Source organism: Epinephelus moara, chromosome 22 (genome assembly GCF_006386435.1).
Source record: "Epinephelus moara isolate mb chromosome 22, YSFRI_EMoa_1.0, whole genome shotgun sequence".
NCBI lineage: Eukaryota > Metazoa > Chordata > Actinopteri > Perciformes > Serranidae > Epinephelus > Epinephelus moara.
In genome coordinates, this window is record NC_065527.1 from 2,625,598 (window position 1) to 2,645,645 (window position 20,048).

Below are 20,048 nucleotides of genomic sequence, written 5' to 3' on the forward strand. Positions count from 1 at the left end.
TTCACTTACGTTTTAACAGGTCTGACGCTACTATGCGCCCCAGCTGTATCTAGGCTAACGGCTAACATGCTAACTATTATTTTTATGTCACTAGTCACTTGAAACAAATTTAGGACGATAGGAGACAGGTTGAAATAAACCGAAATTTCCCTTTAAAAATGGGAGTCCATGAACCAAGGGTGAAATCATGGTGGCTGCATCCATTATTTTATACAGTCTATGCACAACTGCCAAACGTTCTTATAGGAAATACAAAGGGACCAGGACTAAATGATACAAGACGCAGGACAAGGAAGACGATGTAGGACAAAGGACTCGAGCTGTGTCTTGCACAGTATGGATATAGATTTAAACAGGGACCATAATCATGAAATACGACTACAGAGTGTACGCAGCGCAGAGGTCCTGATTTCTCTGGACTAGATGTTTCCTTCACCAGCACAAATGCTGATAGAGGCTGACTAGTTTTTAATGCATGGACACCGGGTGGAGAACAACATCAAAACACCATTTGGAGTCACAGAGATGACTTAAAGCAGGAGGACAGCCTCCATAACGGCTGAGTGGATGAACGGATGGATGGAGCAGAGGAGCTACAGGGCGTGGAAGTGTTTCATCTCCAGCCTGTACTCCGAAAGGTGTAAGTAAGTAATGGGTGCTAGCTGCCTTCTAACATCCCCATCATCACTTTAGTCAACACCTGCACTTGAGATTGCACAGCATACACACTCATAACTGCACACACACGCAAACACAACCTGAAAGCACTTTCATGACACAAGAAAGCAAGTGTTAAAGGCAAGAGCCTGCGGGGTCAGAAGTCATCAGCTAAGGGGCCTGAAATCATGTCAGACTGCACTTATCCTATTCCAAAGCCCTCACATCACATATCTCAAACAGATGTGCAGCCCGCTTTTTTTTCTTTCTTTTTTATTACCGTTGATGCCTTTCAAAAATGGTATTCAGGAAACTCTCATTGATATATACCCAGTGGCAAGGTGATAGTCCCTGTCCCTCCTTAATTCAGTCCTCCCAGCCATCCAGGCTGCCTGAGTGCTACCAGCAGAGCAGTGATGGATGACGCAAGGCTCATTAGGATAAGACAACAAAATCAATAGACCAAGCTCAGAGGTGTCAGCGCCTCAGACATGCCAGTAAAAACCACACTGATAGTCTATTCGCCGGCAGTGAAGTGTATCTGAATTTTGGTGTTTGTGCGTGTGTGTGTTCCCGTGCCTGTGTGTGGCTGAGGACGGGGAGCAGTTACAGGGTGAGTGATTGATGCTGATGGATACGGATAATGGATAAACTCAAATATAAGAGCTCTCGATGGGGGGGTGGTGTGTGTCTGTGTTTGTGCATGAGGTGCAAAGGAAGAGTGAGTCACATTCGGGGAGAATAAAGACAGGTTTGGGGCTGCTGTTTGCCACACAAACAATATCCTCTTTTTTTTCTTTTTTTTTACAGGCGTGATATTAAAAAGTTAGTGAAGTCATTGTTCCTGCTCTGGATATAGATACGGTGCCATAAACAGCCTATTGTCTTAGATCTACATCAGCTCTTATCTGTGACAGAAAGTGCCTGCTCTCCTGTCTGGGAACTTCCTTTATGCTCCAAGGTGTATTACCATACCGCATACTGCAAAGAATATCCACCCAAACAAGTCATTTAGTCCTGCGTTGACTCTTGAATTTTTATCATCTAAAAAAAAACTTTTCCTTCTTATATCTTGATTTTCAGTTTCTTCATCATAGATGTCAAAGTTCATACTTGATTCTGTTTTCTTTCAGATCATTGACACTATTTTTAAATTCCTAAATTCCTTTACAGGATTTAATTGCACTGGAAATATATGTTTATTAATGTAGACATTTTTGGCAACGCCTTTTCTATCTTGACATTCATGATCTTCTGCTTATCTTAAGCATGACAGTCCAAACACCCCTATGCCCAGCAACATTTCCCAGCTCCTCCTTGGCATTCCCTGGGGCACTCCAAGGCCAGATGACATATATAATCCCTCCATCGTATTCTGGGTCGATAGGTTTTGTACCTATCGACGAACCAACGTGTGTTCTTGTTTCTTTTCCTAAACCTAATCTAACCAGTACTGGTGCTTATTCGTCGGGCGCTAATTTGTTAGATATCATACCAACCGTTGTATGTGCATTTTCCGAAGATATACAAATTTACAAGGATACGTTAAAGTAGAACATATACATCATGATATATGAGAGTATATCATGATGTATATGTTCAGCCATATGTAAAGAAGGAAGCTGTCCATTAAGGAGGTGGGTTGGGGTAGTGGACGGGTCAAACAAACACAGGACGTTTGCTCAAAAGACCCGTGTTTGTGTCTGGTGTCAAGTAAACTTATTTGAAGGTACGTCGTCACGTCACAATAACCACATGCCTCCACAGGATGTTTTAATGTACTGTTTTTATGTAAGGTAATGCACCAAAATTCATACATATCCTACATAATCTCGAGCCAGTAATTTGTGCATTATGTATGGATTAGGGAGGGATGGTGGATCGGTCACAAAACATTGGACTTTCCCTTTATATTCATTGTCTTGTGTGTCGATCAGCAGTGATGTGGTGGTTCACTTTTACACTGTGATCTGTAGCCTATAGTTCGGCTTTAGCTTCTAACTATCTTTGTCTTTTTAACCTGTTGTTGCTGCTGAATCAGTTTGACATCCTGGATACATCCTTCAAACACAGACTGTAGACCCCTCTGTCTGCTGCTCTCTGACATCACTCTTTCATTTGTCCAAAAATATGATCATATTTCTTCAGGGAGGGCAGTTAGTTACAGTGTGAGCTCCATGTTTACTCTGACAGCTTGTTAAACCATCACAAAGGGGCGGGGCTTAGCGAAAGGTCAATTGATGTATAGAGAAGTATTTATCTGGGTTTCCTTGGGGGGAGTTCGTCACTGAGATTCCTCTGGAAATCAACAACTTGCTGATGAACCCGACGCACTTTTTCTCACAACTTCATCTCTGTTGTCCCCACAATCAGTACAAATTGTAAAGTTCCTTCCGGGAAGCTTCCTGGGGAATTATGAGGAAATACCAGACTCATACAATAAACACATAATGTATTTCACATAATTTCTTCCACAAAAACAAAATGAGATTGTTGGACTCAGCATGAGACAAAACAACTTTCTGTGATGGGCATTTTTTGCAGTGGGCTTGAAGTGATAGCCTGTTCTTATCTCCAGGCGGTGGTAATTTATGGTTGCACACGCTGCCACTGAGATGCGTTAATGCTTATCTGTTGTTCTTGCAGTCACAGGACTGCACACACACACACACACACACACACACACACACACACGTGCAGAGCTGTACGATGACACACACAAACACACACGTAGTGAGGGAGGTTGTGGGGGTAGATAGTTGTTGACAGTTTGCTGTTTGTGGTCTCACATGCAGCAGATGTCTTCCTGTGTGAGGCTCTGCAGCTTTCTGTTGAACCAGAGTCTTCATGATTTCCCTGTTTGACTCGCAGGCGGCCGACTGCAGACGGTTAATGCTCCACTTCATTGTGAGGGAAGTAGTGAGGGTTAATATCAGCCGTTCTCTCCTCTACTACCCTATTCCCATATAGATTATGGACTTGAATGACTTTCTCAGTAGTAATGGAATTCCCAAGTAAAGTTCATTGAATGGATCTCCACTCTGCTCCCCGAACAGTCCAGTAATTGAATTGAAATCAAACCTAATTGGATTGGTGTAGGAATGCCACTGAACAGCGTGTCTTTTCCTGGGAAGGGGACGTACAGCACAGTGTGTGTGTGTGTGTGTGTGTGTGTGTGTGTGTGTGTGTGTGTGAATGGATCTGGCGATGGACAAGAGGCGTCCCTCAACGATCAATTTGATTACACTTAACGATGAGATCAGTATGAGAGAGAGCTCAGATTCGGTGGTTGTGGCGTGGAGGACGGTTCCCGGCGTGCCGGTAACGTGCTGACAGTCAGCAGAAGTCAGACCTCACTCCACCCCGCTGTCACATCTCACAAACAGATGAACTGAACATCCTGTACAAGACACAGCGTGTACAGCGGCCTGCGTGCTGCACATTGACACAGTGCAGCGTGCTTCTTATCTGGTGTACAGCTCGTCTTCTGTCCTGTGACCTGCTGAACTGGGTCTTACTCCTCTGCACTCCTTCCTTCTCCTTCACTCCTCTGTACTCTACCATATTGTCATACACTCTTCTTTAGTGTAATCTACTTATGTGTCAACATGCTCTCACTCCCAACTCATCAAATATCTTCCAGCTTCAGGTTTGGACGTCAGGAACAGCAATTTCTGTTCATTAAGTCCAGTTCAGACCGAAGATTGGCGACGAGATGAAACCATTTTAGAACGTTGCAGAGAAAAGTGTCGACGGTGTGAACTGGCCGGTCTGAGCTCGACTCAAGCCGGCTGACGTGTCACCTGACACTCAGCTGGTCACATGGCTGGCGGCTGGTTTTAACCTCTCTAACTCCGCCTGGACACTGATGTTCTCGCTCCCCTTCTCCTCTGTTAAATGGTATCAAACCATGTGATGTTTGGTATTGCCGGATTCAGGCAGCTCTCGACTTTTATTTCTTATGGATTTGGCACCAGAGCAGCCTAAACACACAAAGTCCAAAATCACGATGAGTGGTGACAAGTCATGTCATGCCGTTTTTCGATGGGAAAAGTTAAAGGATTACTCGCGATCTTATATGGAGCTGTCAGTGGGCACGTAGCTGTTTTATAAAAGGTAAGAGTCTCACTCCTACCACTATTTTTGGCTGAGATACACCGTCTAGAAAGTGGGATCATAACTTTCACATTTCATATGGCTTTATTTGGTGATATTTGATGGTGTTTCTGTGTCATAAACAACATCAGCTATCATAATCACACCTGATTTCAATAAGGTACAATGTTTGAAGCTGGCTGAGTGTTGTTTGATCACTGATAGTACTGTTTTGAAGCTGAGTGACTGACTTGTCATTTGGAGCTCCGCCTGGATCTTTTCATGGTAAAAACACTGTAGAATGGTCATACTTTGAGCAGTCTTCTTCAAATTTGAAACAAATGTTCATTGATAGTGTGCCTACAGCCCCACAGTGTCATTTACCTGCTCAGATGAAGCCACAGACAGTTATTCATCCTGAAACACAGTTTTTATTTTATTTTAGGCAACTTTTTACTGACTTCAGAGGCCCATTACTCTGTCTCTGTGTCACCTAGAGTGTTTCTGACACTTTCACAAGAAACTTCAGGGAGTTTTCTTTCTGGTGAGACCTCATGCATGCATGTAATCAGAGCGGTTCAGAAGCTACAGTCATTTTAATTTGGGTATGTCATTTTACGTGTTTTCGCCACAAAATGGAGGTGGAGTACAGCACGTCACCTGTTTCAACAGCCAATCAGCTTGTAGTGAAGTTCGCTGGTCAAGTCAAAAATGACCACAGACGGCATGTTGGCTTGCTGCGGCAGGTGCTCAGTCTCCACCGAGCCCTCTGTTTCTGTCCTCACTGTGTGCCGGTGTCGGACACCAGTCACATACATAAGTGGAAACGAGGCGTAAACATGAACCATACTCAGGACCACCTTTTCACGTGGACTCGGACACAGATCAGCGCACTACTCTTTACCCAACTCTCGTCCTCTCCACTGTACTCCATTACTATTTTACTTCACTGAACACTTCTCTCTTTGACTTCTCTTTCCTGTTCTCTGCTCGACACAAACGTGAGCGCAGCTCTATTGTACTTTAAGCTGCTCTCCTTCACACAGTCCTCTTGTTTATCTGGCCGTGCTTGTTTTCCGTGTTCAGCTCCGTTTCCTCTAATTTGTGGTCTGGCTCATGGTTTTGATCACAGCCATAATGAAAGACAAAGACTTGATGCACTGATGCCATTATAACCAGAGTCGCCAATGATGCCACAGTTGTTATGACTGGGACTTTGGGGTGGGGCTCTGATACGCATGTAGGGGAACGTAATTACCCCAAAATGCATGTTGTTCTCCCGTTTGCTTACCTTTATCTTATGTAACAACAATCTTAGCGGAATAGATCTGCAAATACTTATCTAGGAATGTATCTTTAGTTTATCCCCATAAAAGACACACTGAGTAAATGCTCTTTTTTTTCTTGCTCTCCTCCACAGGAAGGTGAGCGTCACCTGAGGAACGCCGCACATTGGCCCTAAGTGTCTCGTTAAAGGACTCTTCAGCGAGGTTGAAGTGTCTGCAGCAGTGAGTATCTGAAAATATGTGGAGCATTACATCCTGTGCTGAAGTGTGCAACATTTTATTTTCTGCTTGTAGACCTTTAATGCAAATCACAGCGTGAGGGTGAATTTCATTCTGCTTTGCAACATCAGTTTGTCAGATTAGAAAGTCCAGGTAGGCCTCTAGTCTCATTATTTAGAATGAATGCTGTCCAATTTTAATCAGCGTCCAACCGAGGGAGTTGAGGGCATCCCAAGGGTCTGTATCGTACATGAAGTCTTGATTTTGCCCAAGGTTGTTCTCTAGATATGAGTAGCTCCAACTTTTTCCCCCTCACGTCTTTTTTTTTTTTTTTTTTCTCATTAGAACTCGTTTCGGACTTCATTTTAGCTGTAGGGTCCAACAGGGCTCCAATTAGATGGACGACAGAATTAATGAAGTCTGTCTCTCTCTCCTCCTCCTCTTCCTCCTCCTCCTCTTCCCTTGCTCTATTTATCCCAGTGCTCAGGGGGACACTCGGTCTGGATTCAGTCAGTGTGGCGGCGTTTCTTCTCTTACTAAATTAAATATGTGTAATTGATGGTTTCATAAACAGAGCTAACCTTGCCAGCAGCGAGCGGGAGCTGCCGCTGAGGAGGTCCATGTGAATATGTATTGTGTCAGAGAAGAGCCCGCAACTACATCCACAAGTTCTCCGCTCGCAACGAGAGAGACAGAGAGAAAAGGCAGAGCGGGATGCACGCGGCAAGATATTGACTCAAGCAGTTTCTTCGCCAGGTGTAACACATGACATAATGTCTCCTGCAGACAGACTGAGCTGAGAGCAGACAGCATTGTTCTCAGTCGCAGGATGTTCTCTTCTTTCTTTCTCACGCTCTGTGTCTCTCGTCGTGCTTTCTTTACCCCTCTGAAACTGGAGAGATGAAAGCAGTTTGAGCTATACAGACAGAGATATAAAGGATGTTCAACGTAAATGTCAGGTACAGTATGGTAGGAAGCGTGCGATTACAGCAGCTGTGTGGGAAAACAAGCAGTCTGACATCAAGAAATGTGTCACTAAAACACTTCTTAGAGGACACTTTCAGTTTCAGCTGTAAACACATCGCCTTTGTGCAGGGATTACTTAAGCTGTCACTTTATAGCTGTATACATTCACACATATTCACAAACATCTCGACTTTCATGGCAGGAAAGAACATTTCCTCCAACAGCCTGACTAATTATAAAACACAACAAGTGAAGCAGCTGATTCCACAAACATCAGTGAATAATCTGTGTTACAGTTTGTCCTTTGTCTTTATATATTAAGATGTGACTTCAGTAAACGTCCACCTGCATTCATTGACTTTTTTGCTCACTTAAGGGCAGCACATCGAGCTGTAAACACAACATTGACCTAATAAAGTTTGTTCAAGTTGTTTACCATAAAACTTTAATTAAAAGCCCCGTCCCACGCCTCTCCCCCACAGGGCTGTAGGCTACACAGGTGTGTTAAAATGTGTTTGTCTTGTTGTGTTATTGGGAGCCAGAATAGAAGGAGTCATGGCTCAAAACCAGCCGCCACTGCCCGTCAACAAAAACAAAGACAACTATGGTTAAATGTGATAAGACCAAAGGACTGGACGGAGGCCATCATCAAAAATGCTCACATGTGCAGCGCACACTTCATATCAGGTTAGGGAAAAAGTATTTTCTGTTGTAGGGATGAATAAGGTTATGTGTATTAAGGGTTATCATGTCCACCTCATCAGAAACTGGGGAGGGATTAAGAGGAATATTGGATTTCTCTGGAACGCTAACTTTTTAGCACATTAGCTAACGTTAGCTTCCATAGCAAAACAAACAAGTGTGGTCCTCCTTTGTAAGATTGGCTTCCTGTGACATCATCCATCCACTGAGTGAGAGCATACGGGTCGGCCAGTCTGGTCCCGTTGGTCAGTGTTTACTTATTCAAGTAACACTGGCGGTCCCGGAGAGTGAGTGACCTGACATGGTGCGTTGGTAAATTCAGTCTGACGCTCTACACTAAAATGAGAGCCCTGTTGGTGGAAGAAACGGAGCGTTATATTTCTACATGAATGAACCAACGGTTAAGTTAATCACACATTCACTCCGCTCGGCGCTCTGCTGCTCCGTCTCCACAGACAGAGTGTCCAGAGTGCGCTCTGCCACTCTGAGAGTGCGCTGCTCTGGATAACCCAACGCTACATTCAGACAGCGCTCCCAATTTATCATCTTCCTCCATCGTCTAACACAAGACAACAGAACTTGTTAGCTAGCGCTAGCTAATGTCTGTGGAGAACTGTTTTGCCTCCAGCTAAGCCCCGCCCACCAAAAACATCACTGTTTACTAACAGTAAAACGGTCTATAAAACCAGGTTGTTGGCTACATCAAATTATGTGTCTGTTCGTCAGTTACCCTGTAAGTTATTCATAATCCTTAGGCCTGTAAGAGACCTCAGATCATAAAGAATCAAACGGGTGTGACAGTGGTTTTATGCCTCTGTGCTGGTGACAGCTTTTATCCATCTGTCTGTCCCATTCTTGTGAATGTGATATCTTAAGCGTGGTCTTCAAATGTGGTGCAAACTCCACAGACACCTCCACATCGTTGAGTCCAACTGATTAGACTTTTGTGGTCAAAGGTCAAAAATGAAACACGTTGTTGACCGTGTGGCTGTTAAAGTATAACAAAGACCGACAGCGAATCATGCCGACGTTATGGAAAGGCTTTTCCGTCAGTGTCTGACGCCACAAGTCACTGCGCAAGCACTGGATATTGACGACTTGGAGTGAAACAGGTTTGGCTGTGCAGAGGATTGTGGGTCAGAATAGACAGAAAAGCATGCTGGCTTGCAAACTGCAAAATCAGACCGGATGTAGTAGAACATCCTGGTATTTTTGGCATACTGCATGTGACATACTCTGTACTGAGACACACTGAATCTGTTTCTGGCATACTGTACGGGTGCTGGAACACAGTGTAACATAACTGTTTGTCTCTTCCTGTTCATGAAGATTTCCTGTTCACACCTGAAACTACAGTTGTGTTCAGTTACATTTGGTCACTCTTAAAGAGGATTTGAAACTCTGCTCTGACGTAACCTCACTCTCTGTTTCATGGCTTTATTTTTCATAGACATCAAACTTTGAACAGCTTTAACGCAGATCAGAATCAAACTCCTGTTTGCTCCGTCCCACCTACAAGGGTAACGAGACATCACCCTCCATGGTTACAGTATAATGAATGCATAAAAAAGCTTATACACATTTTTTCCTGCAGTCCTACTATCAATAACTCAGACATATCCATTAGTGCGAGAGAGGCTAGTCCGGGGCAAACACTCCCTCTAGCATTTAAACAAACCTCCACTGGGACTCATTCTCCCAGACTCCCCTGGGGCGGGGACACACCAGAGCCAGACCATACTGTAATGCTGGGATCTGTCTCCTTCACGCCTGCAGTGCTTCCAGCAGCAGAGAGGCAGGGAGACACACAAAGACAGAGAGAAAAGAGGGAAACAACACACATCAGGGAGCACGCTCGTTTCCGCCGCCACCGCTGTGTTTGCCTAGAACTGCTCGGTCGGGGTTGGGATATTCAAATTAATGAATGAGAGTGAGGAAAGTGAAAGATGAAAAATGTGCTGGGAGAGGCTCTGACTTTGAGTAATGCTGGTAATTGGAGGGAAACATATAGAAATGCAGTGGGCATGTTTTAGCAAATGAATGTGGGGAAAAAAAGAGAAACCTTTCCCGGCGCATGTCTCATTACTTACTGCATCTTTGTGGTCGGGACAAAGAAAGCTGCAGTGCAAACACAAAATTGTCCCCACAATCCAATGCTTTGAAATTGGGAAAGGAGCCAGCTGCTTCTAGCACGCCGCTGTATTGTCAATTTATCAAGTGCGTTAAAGCTGCAGTGCAGCTGATATCTTCTGTTAGTGTGTTACGATCTTATAGCCTTGTCTGATTTATCTGCTGTCTGCCTTCAGCACTCTCCTGTGTGTTTAGGTGCTAATTAGAGTACAACACACACACCCTCTGTCGCTCACACACACACACACACATGTGCACACACACACACATACGTAGGGACCACAGGCTCACAGGTGATATAGGCAGTGTTTTATCACAAGAGAAAAGTGGGTGTTGCACCAAAAGAGGGCCTTAAATTACTTGTGACATCTCAAACAAGGCTCACCCACACACTCACACACGTAACCACACACATGCTGCAGGGATGCCTATACACCTTTACACACACACACACACACACACACACACGTATACCACTCTGCGGGAAAAATAAAGTGTTCCTGTATTGGCCAAAAACAATCTTCTCTCTTATCATTTTCTCTTTCATTTTTTGGAAATCACCCCACTGCTGGCTTTCCATTTGTCTTTTTATCCCTCACTTACAGACCCCCCTCTCCTTCTGTCCTCCCCTCGTTGGACTGACCACCTCCCTCCCTCCTCACGCCCTCCACACCCCAGACCCCCTCAGCTCGCCACAGCTCAGTATGTGCAGTAATCCTGGATGCCTTGGAGGGAGAACTGCACCGAATCACTCCATAAATGTATGAGTGTCCAAAATGAAGAGGAGCTGAGAAATGTGTGGGCAGCGGGCTGGGAAGCATGTCCAAGCTTACTAACAGGATGGGGGGGCACGGCGTGGGCGGGGTGGTGCTGTAAGTGGATGAGTGGGTGGTTGGGGGGGTGTTGCAGGGAGAAGGGAGATGGAGGGAGGCTCGGATGAAATGTCTGTCTTGACAGAGGGGAGTCAGACTCAGCAGCAGGGATGCTTTTTTACAATATTTATTTTGAGATGTGGACAAAATGTGAGCCAGATTTTGGCCTCCACCAGTGTCTCTTTTTGCTTTTGATTTTGTGCATCCAGACTCAGCACCATATTGTCTTTAAGAGTATTTGAGTCACTGCAGCAATTTGGGTTAAGTGCCCACCTCCGCTTAAAAATGCATTTTGCTTATTGTTGCATCACTGTGAAGGATGTATGTGCAGTTTGACAGCAGACGGCTGTTTTCACGTTCATAGAAAAGTTCCTCTGCGCTCACTTCAGTCTGACTCTAAGGTGTGTACGTACGAGCAGGACTTTGTGACATCAGCCAATCATGGTCCAATATGTAGCTCCTGTGATGTGGACACTCGAAGCCTCCAGCACACACACACACACACTGAGGACGGACTTTATAGTGCAGCGCGAGACATCTTGCATCCAGCAGTTAAACTTCTGAAATGAAACACATTAGCATATTCATAGATTATGGATTTTCCCATGAGGGAGAAGGAGTACATGGGCTTTGCAGAATTTGTTGCTGGTTTATTGATTTTTTTGTGGAAACACCATATCAGACACACATTATCATTCAAAGCAGAGTGTTTTTATTGGCTCTTTCTGAAGAGGACCTTGAGAGGATAATACTGTACTAAGGTCTTTGCAGTCGTGTTTTCATATTTTCTGGCCATTGTACTCACCAAGCCAAGTGCTGATATCTGAAAACATCACATGAAAAGGTCAATGGGGTGTTAAACATGAGCAGTCGGATGTCCAGTCAAGTTTCAGACCACTTTACACTTTGTTGTAACAATGCAGCTAAGTCTGTTAAACCCTGGACAGTGTCTGCATGTGGCAGCTAAATTACAGTTGAGGTTTTGGTTAGGATTGGGAAACCAAGGAGGCTTTCGCATCAGCGATCCGTGGCTAGATCCAACGTACACTTGACCCCAAAGTCCAGTTTTTTGATTAGAGGTAACAGTGTACCGTACCCAGGCACAGGACTGAGGTTAGGTTTAAGAAAAGAAACCTGGTAAGGCAACCCAGTCTCACTCCGAAGTCATTATAATCCAGCGCTTGGTCAGTGACTTCTGGCATCAGGCACCGACAAAAAAAATATCCTTTCACGTCAGCATGATGTGTGGCTTGTTTAACGGTGTCAGGTGGCGTCAGGGGGAAACACAGCGGGACAACAACAAATGTTAAGGTAGCGGAAGTCAGGGCAGAATAGGGCAGGCCTATCAACAGTTAGAGAACAGGAAGTGAACACCGACCTCCCAGGTGAAAGTTGGTAGTTGTTGGACACATCCACCACCACTTCCATCAAACCTACTCGGACTCCCACCGCCTTAACTTTCATTGTTGCCCTGCCGCACTTTCCCCTGATGCCGCAGAGCGCCGTTAAACATTAATGCCGTCTGGCCGCCTATCATGCCAACTGAAAGGACGTCTTTTTTGTCCATGTCTGACGCCTGAAGTCACTGACTGGGTGCCAGATTTTGATGACTTCAGAGTAAGACCTTCAGAGTTTCGACTAGACCGTCTAGTCGAAACATTGGTACTTGAATAAAAGAAAACATTTTTGCATCGAGTCTTAGAGTGTGCACCTGACATCTTTTTCCAAAATGTATATTTTCGTCAGTGGTCAGCACCTCTCCAACCCTGGTGTGCGCTCCTCCTCTCTCTTCAGCGTTTCCTAAACCTAACAACAGTAAGAGAACAGGAAGTGAACACCAACCTCCAATCCGAAAGTCACAGGTTGTTGGACTGTCCACCACCCTTACTGCCCATCCTACTTTGACTTCTGTTGCTTAACTTTCGTTGTTGTCAGCCACATTTTCCCCTGACATCACTGGGAACAGGAAGTGGACACCGACCTCCCAGGTGAAAGTCGGAGGTTGTTGAACCATCCACCACCCCTCCTGGCTGCCCTACTTGGACTTCTGCCTTAACTTTCGTTGTTTTCCCGTCGCATTTTCCCCTGACATCGCCAGGCACCGTTAAAAAGGCATGAAAGGATGTTTTTCTTGTCCATGTCTGATGCTGGAAGTCACTGACCAAGTGCCAGTTTTTGATGACTCCAGAGTGACACCAGGTTGTCTCACCATGTTTCTTTTCCTAAACCTAAAGACAGTAAGAGAACAGGAAGCGAATGCCGACCCCCTGGGTGGAAGTCGAGGTTGTTGGACCCATCCACTGCCCTTCCCAACCGACCTACTTGGACGTCCGCTGCCCTAACTGTTGTTGTTGTCCTGCCGCATTTTCCCCTGACATCGCCGGTCACCATTAAACAATAACCCCAGCCAGCCATGTATCATGGTTCATCGTTTGTGTCTGACGCCTGAAGTCACTGACCAAGTGCTGGATCTTGATGACCTCTGAGTGAGACCGGGTTATCTCGCCAACGATAGTAAGTGAACAGGAAGCGAACACAAACCTCCTAGGTGAAAGTTGAGAGTTGTTGGACCATCCACTGCCCCTCACATCCGACCTACTTGGACTTCCGCCGCCTTCACTTTTATTGTTGTCCCGCTGCATTTTCCCCTGACATCACCGGGCACCGTTAAACAGTAACGTCAACCAGCTGCATATCATGCCGACATGAAAGGATGACTCACCATGTCTTTTTTCCTAAACCCAAAGACAGTAAGCGAACAGGAAGTGAACACCAGCCCCCTGGGTGAAAGTCGGAGGTTGTTGGACCCATACATCACCCCTCCTGCCCATCCTACTCGGACTTCCACTGCTTTAACTTACGTTGTTATCGTACCACATTTCCCCCTGACATCTCCGGGTTGTCTCACCATGTTTTTTTTCGCAAACCTAACGACAGTAAGAGAACAGGAAGCAACACCGACCTCCCAGGTGAAAGTCAGTTGTTGTTGGACCATCCACCACCCCTCCTGCCCGCCCCTTAATGTCGTCCTGCCTCGTTTCCCTCTGATGCTGCCAGGCGACCAACCGCATTTCATGCCAACATGAAAGAACAGCTTTTTTCTGTTGTTGTCTGACGGCGTAAGTCAATGACCAAGCGCCAGATTTGGACGTCTTCAGAGTGAGACCAGGTTGTTGAAGAAGTAGAGAGAAATACTTATTTACCTCCCAAGGACCACTATCCTACTGACAGTCTCAGCCCGGCTTCTTTCACGTTATACGTTCTCAGTTGTGAGCTGCTTCACTCTCCTCTTAAGAAGAATATTTGGGGGTCACAGGTGAAGTCATTTAGTTGGGTTCAGTTATTCATATTGAGAGGGATTGAATCAATACATATTAATAATAATAGTGCAGGTGGGAAATCATATGAGCCCGTGAAGAAATCTATATGTTTTAGATACCACGGATCAATAAAGTGTGTACAGCTGCAGAAGAAGAGACTTGTTGAGTTGCGCTTTTATGCCAAATTTTTGAATTATAGAGGGTCAAGTCCAGCAAGAGGAGAGCCTGAGGAGTATTTCATGGAAGGCTTATGAGCTTATTCCTCCCCTGGCATCCTTCTCTCAGTCTCTACACCTCTCTCTTGTCCTCTACCCGTCCTCTCCTTCGTACCTCAGTCCGTTCAGAATGATGCACATTTGTTCACCCTGTCACATCTTTGCCACTCTTCCCTCATCTATTCTCTCTGTTGTCTGTCCCTTCCTTAGCCCTCCCAAACCCTCCCCCCTCTTCTCACTCCCTCGATGACTTTAAATGACTACAGGGAAAGTTATTTGGAGTTCAGGTAGAGTTCAGACGCAGACCCGGTAGCCTCTCTCTATTCTCCCCGTCTGAGCCGACACGTGAAAGTCTCCCCTGGCTTCCTCTTGACATGGGATCAGCCTCGGAGCTCAGAGCCCCCAGAATGGCAATCGTAATTCAGTCCCCTGTGGCTCGGACTTTGTGTTTGATCAAATGAGCTGCAGCGTCTGCGTTTGACACTGGCTCACTTGTGTTTAATGGCATTTTCTTTTGCTTTTTAGTATGGATGGATCATGAGACAACGGGCTGCTGATCAACATGTAAAGGCCCCCCCATCTCCTGCAGACACCCAGGCTGAAAGACACAACACGCCTACAAATGAGACAGCCACTGTAGACATATTGTGTCCCTTTGCAGTCATTTTGTGTCTGTTGTTAGTCATTCTCTGTCACTTTGTAGTCATTTTGCATCTATTTTAGTCATTTTGTGTCCCTTTGTAGTTAGTTTTCATATATTTTTAGTTGTTTTGTGTCTTTTTGTAGATGCTTAAGTCTCTTTTAAGTCATAGCCCTTTTGTGTCTCGTTTTTTTTTTTTTTCTGTCACATTGTAGTTGGTATGTGTCTCTTTGCAGTGTTTTTGCTTCTTTTTTTTTGTCATTTTATGTCTCTTTGTGTCTCTTTTTAGTCATTTTGTGTCCCTTTTTAGTTGTTTTGTGGCTCTTTTTATTTGTTTTGTGGCTCTTTGAAGTCATTTTGTGTCCCTTTTTAGTTGTTTTGTGGCTCTTTTTATTTGTTTTGTGGCTCTTTGAAGTCATTTTGTGTCCCTTTTTAGTCATTTTGTGGCTCTTTGAAGTCATTTTGTGTCCCTTTTTAGTTGTTTTGTGGCTCTTTTTAGTCATTTTGTGGCTCTTTGAAGTCATTTTGTGTCCCTTGTTAGTCATTTTGTGTCCCGTTTTAGTCGTTTTCTGGCTCTTTGAAGTCATTTTGTGTCCCTTTTAGTCATTTTGTGTCCCTTTTTACTCATTATGTGTCCCTTTTTAGTTGTTTTTGTCCCTTTTTAGTCATTTTGTGTCCTTGTTAGTCATTTTGTGTCCCTTTTTACTCATTTCGTGTCCCTTTTTAGTTGTTTTGTGGCTCTTTGAAGTCATTTTGTAGTTTTTTTGTGCAGCTCTATAGTCATTTTGCATCTCTATTTAGTCGTTTTGTGCACCTTTTTGTTGTTGTGTCACTTTGTGGTGTATTACACCTCTTTTTTGTTGTTTTGTGTCCCCCAGTAGTCGTTTTGTGTCCCTTTGTAGATGCTAATGTATCCTTTAAGTCATCTTTTATCTCTTTTAGTCATTTTGTGTCTTTTGTGTAGAGTCCCTTTGTAGTCAAATTTTGTGACTCTTTAAAGTCATTGTGTGTGACTGATTTTACGTCTCTGGAGTCATTTTGTGTTTTATTGTTGTCTTGTGTCTCAGATTCAGATTCAGTCATTCTTTATTGTTCTCTGTGGAGGACATTTGTTTTCACAGTCTACAATTAAACATGTAGAACAAGTAACACAAAATATAAACAGACAGGGACATCACAGTAAGCCCTGTATAAGTCTCTGTATGTCTGTTGTCATTTTACGTCTCTTTTTAGTCATTTTTGTGTCTCTCTGTTATCATAGTGTGTCTCTACGTAGTCACTCTTTGTCTATGTGGTGGTTTTGCATCTATCTTTTAGTCATTCTACGTGTCTTTGTGGTAGTCTTGTTTCCTTCTGAAGTTGTTTTGCATCTTTTTAGTCATTTTGTGTCCCTTTATAGTGGTTTGCATCTCTTTCAGTAACATGGTGCAGGTGAGCCAGAGTTCTCAGGTGCTGCTGCTGCTGCTGGTTTAAAAACTGCAGATGAACTTCAGTGTTTAGTTCACACTTGTGATGAAGAGTGGCTGTGTGACTCATGTCCAAAGCTCTGTACCACAGCACATCCACACTGGAACAAACTATTCTGAAGAGTATGTGTTGTGCAGCTGTGACAAGAAGGAAATAATTGACAAATACAGGATTGGGATAAGTAGGCAGATACGTTATTGTAAAACACTGATCAGGACCAAAGATGGTCAGGACGGAGCTCAGTGAGCTGCCAACAGTTTTCACAGTCACTTCAAACAGCAGCTGACCCAGGACCCACTGTGGGTCAGAGCCTGTTCAGTAATCCACCCATGCTGTTTAGGGAAACAACATAATCAGGAATCTATGGAACAGTATAATAATGAAACTTTATATATGCTGACAGTCGGGACTACTGTACAGCAGGTCTGCAGAACATGATCTGTTGCTCAGGAGCACAACATGACAATAGGATAAGTCGTGTGTAACTGAAGATCCTTCATTTCAGCCTGTTATGAGGAGCTTCAGTGGCGTTCTGTCTCCGTCTGGCAAAGCTCACCCTTGCCTCCTGGTGGTCAGCCAGAAGGTTGCACCACTTGAATCCAGGATGAGAGTTGTGTGTGTTTGCAAGTGTCAGTGTGGGTGTGTCGCTGCCAAGGACCTGTCCGTCTAGTCCGTGTGCGTCCTGTAATCTGCCTGACACGCGCGAGGCCCCCAGTGACTCTCCGTTATTAGGCCCATTAGACAGCCCAGGGATGAGGTTGAATTTTTATTAGCTCAAGTGAATGCCTGCGCATGCGTTTGCACTTGCATGCGTGTGTGTGATGAGTATGTAATCTGTCTGACACCAGCCAGCCGAGAGGGAGAGACACTCGAGGGATGACGGATAATAACTCGGCAGAACAGAGAGAGCAACCCGGAGTGAGTGGACAGCAGCAGCGCTTCATTCATTGTACACGTTCTTGTTGGTAAATGGCAGCGCTGATGGTAAATCTGTCGCATCTAAGTGCGTCCGTTTGACCTTTGAGGTTTCTCGACTCACCACTCTGATCACAAATGTAAAACTCCGGCTGCAGCCTAACTTTATTTGCTGCATTTCCTATTCAAGTCAGGCCTCTAATTCCACAACATTCTCTTCTCTCTCAGCCATATCGTCCCATTCCATACTCATTTGTTGCCCCTCTATCATATCACAGTGCATTTCCCAACCAATAAACGGAGGCACTCTTCTGTAGAAATGTATTTATCTTTCACATAAACTCCATTCCGGCTCCACTGGTCTCTCTCCAGTAGCTCTCGCTGGCACTTAATTTCTATTAATGGTTCTGCAACTGGCGCTCCAATCCAATCCACTGCTAGTCAGGGAGCGCATGGAGCGCACATGAGGAAATATGCATAGGCAATTATCCTCTGTAATGTGCATGGGCCCCAACCACTAATGCATCTGTGCTCATTGTGTGGTGCAGGAAACATTGCGCATGCATACATTAACTGTGATGCAGAGGCCAACGTCGAGGGGGAAACGTACGTGCCTAAGTGTGATGTTAGTCAGGTCACATTATTGTAACCATTGAAGTTGCTTTCTTGACAAACAAATGGAAGAACTGGCTGCACAGAAACACACACACACACACACACACACACACACACACACACACACACACCTGGTATCTATCAGTGCAGCACAGCAGCAAACCAGCTCGCGATAATAATCATCATCAGCATTGTCCGCTGAGTAGCTTGTAAAGCCTTGTCTTTTTTTTCCCCCCCGAGTGATAGCAACAGTGTTTCTCTCGCTGTGCCATTGTTTCTGGAGAGTCCTCCAATATCTGCTCAGCTGTCAGCTGGTTATAGATTTAACACGGCTCACTGGGACAGTGACAGGAGGCCAATAACAGGCTCCTGGGCTTGTAAAGCCTCCATCTGCAGAGGAAACACAGAGCAAATAAACCCGGAGGAGCCGACACACACGCACAACCCTATTAGAGCTGCTGTAATGACACTGTGGAGTGTGTTCACGCACACCAAGGTGTGTTAAAGTTTTATAGTGTGAGGTCAGTGATGAGGTGGGCTCAGATATGATGGGATGAGGCCTAATAGGGTGTTTTATTGATGCTGTGTGTGTGATTGTGTGTCTGTGTGTGATGATGGTTCTTTGTGTGTGTTTGTGAGCACATGTGAATAAATATTTCCTAGAAATGCCCGTGTGTGTGTGTGTGTGTGTGTGTGTGTGTGTCCTCAGCAGTGTAGTAACACTCTGCTGCCATGCTGTTATGCTTATCAGCATCGGCATGGCAGCAGAGTATCAGATCTCTGCAGTTCACTTAAATGTTAAATGTTATGGATGGGGGCCGACCTGATGCATTACACCCAATCCTCCTGAATATTCCGAGATACAGCACGCACACACACACACACACACACACTCGTTCACACATGTAGCCACCTCCTGACCCTGCCTGATATGAAGGTTTACCACCCGTCTCTCTCTGGTGGAACTCATCTACCTTGAAACCTGAATTCCTGCCGCGCTTTCCGCTCGATCAGCTTGTGATTCTTTTACTAGACATCCATCGAGTCCTGTAAAACCCTGAGCAACTATCCCTGTTTTTTCACTTTGTTCACAAGGGCAGTGGATGGAGAGGAAGCCCTCTATTGTGGCCGAGGCAATAGAGGCAAGTAGGCTTCTTTCTGACGAACAAAAGGACCCCAGCAATAGACTGGTCTGTTTGACTCTGACAAGCAGAAGAGAGGGAAAAATGCGCCTTTAGCTTTGTTGAGTGCGACAATAATCAATGTAGCACAGTCGAGGAGTGGGCAAGAGGAAGTGAAAGAAATGGGTGAGCTGTGTTTCTAGAGATGAACCAATCGATTGGCTGGTGACTGGAATCAGATGATTTTCAGCTAGATTAGTCATAACTGATGACCGGCTGGTCACCAGTCAAAATTACATGCATGCATTTTATGATGGTTCACGTCACAAACAGCAGCACAGATTGTCACAGCCGCCGCAAGCCATTCACAAAAGTTGTACCAGAGTGGTGCAGAAATGAGACCTAACCCAGAAATGAGTTAGCATTTTAGCACTCCAGCTCCCCTCATCTTGAAGTCAAGGGGTTATTGTTAGATGCCGTGAATAAGGTCTGTGGTTAACACAAGTTTAAAGCCCTGTATACACTGTGCGATGTTGAGCTGTCCCAGATGAAAGTTGATCAACGTGAAAGAAACGTGACAATATCTTTTGTTGTGGTTCTGCATCCACATAGAGCCTACGCTGTCCCCTACAGCGACGCAGACCTCCAGTCTGTCTCTGTAAGCTGAAACCATTTCCCTCAGTGGAAACAAAGCTTTGATTTACTTTAATTTCACAGATAAGAAACAATAAATTGTGAAGACAATAAAGCCTCCACTAAAATAGCATTTTAAGTCTTGTGTGTGATTTATCCTGGCTTCATATGAGCAGAGGAAATCTCTGCTAGCTG

The 20,048-nt window shown here is 44.8% G+C and overlaps 1 protein-coding gene and 1 long non-coding RNA gene across 3 annotated transcripts in view; both read left to right on the forward strand.

Moving 5' to 3' along the window:
• The window catches only part of LOC126384516 (uncharacterized), a 632,363-nt gene that overhangs the window by 371,514 nt on the left and 240,801 nt on the right, over window positions 1–20,048 (forward strand). The window lies entirely within an intron of this gene.
• Window positions 1–20,048, forward strand: part of nrsn1l (neurensin 1-like) — a 113,881-nt gene that overhangs the window by 53,615 nt on the left and 40,218 nt on the right. Inside the window, exon 3 of the mRNA XM_050035583.1 lies at window positions 6,173–6,260. The gene's annotated coding sequence lies outside the window, so the exon portion shown is untranslated. The remainder of the gene's footprint in view (window positions 1–6,172; window positions 6,261–20,048) is intronic.